The sequence below is a fragment of the Rhyacophila brunnea genome, unplaced genomic scaffold, assembly GCF_057557595.1.
Source record: "Rhyacophila brunnea isolate RB1 unplaced genomic scaffold, BYU_Rbru_1.0 scaffold_121, whole genome shotgun sequence".
Classification (NCBI taxonomy): domain Eukaryota; kingdom Metazoa; phylum Arthropoda; class Insecta; order Trichoptera; family Rhyacophilidae; genus Rhyacophila; species Rhyacophila brunnea.
Genome location: NW_028232776.1, coordinates 889,693 through 890,282, shown reverse-complemented (window position 1 = coordinate 890,282; position 590 = coordinate 889,693).

Below are 590 nucleotides of genomic sequence, written 5' to 3'. Positions count from 1 at the left end.
AAAAAGATTAATTTTTCGTTTGTAGGGTTTAAATATTCAAAAGATATTTTTTTTATAGGCTGAATTTATGGTTATCATTTTAGTTTTTGTTCTCAAGCACAACTTGCCTGATTCCATGCGCGCACAGAGTTTTTATGCTTTCGGGGATCTTCTTCTCTCCCATGTCTTCTTCAATACCTCTTTTCCTTTCGAGATCTATTAATTCAAGAATTTCTCAATCCCAAGGTTTGTATATTTGCCTATATTTGATTCGATCACATCTGGTTCCTTCAGATACCTTTTATGATATCGTGTCACCACACCGTCCCATGTTATAACATATAGGATTATTTTTGTCTTGCATTTGTATATTAATGACAGCTCAGATTCTATCAGGTTTTAACATTCTTATATATAATTTAAGATGATTTTGATGAAATTCATTTTCTTCGAAACTAGATTTTTTCATAATAACAATATTATCATAAAAAAAAGAATTTAAAATAGAAAACATGAATTTTTTTTTGCAGAAAGTTTAATTTTTCATACGAGTGATGTTATCAGTAAATTTAAAATGTGAATTAATTGATTAAGATAAAATTTAATAATGG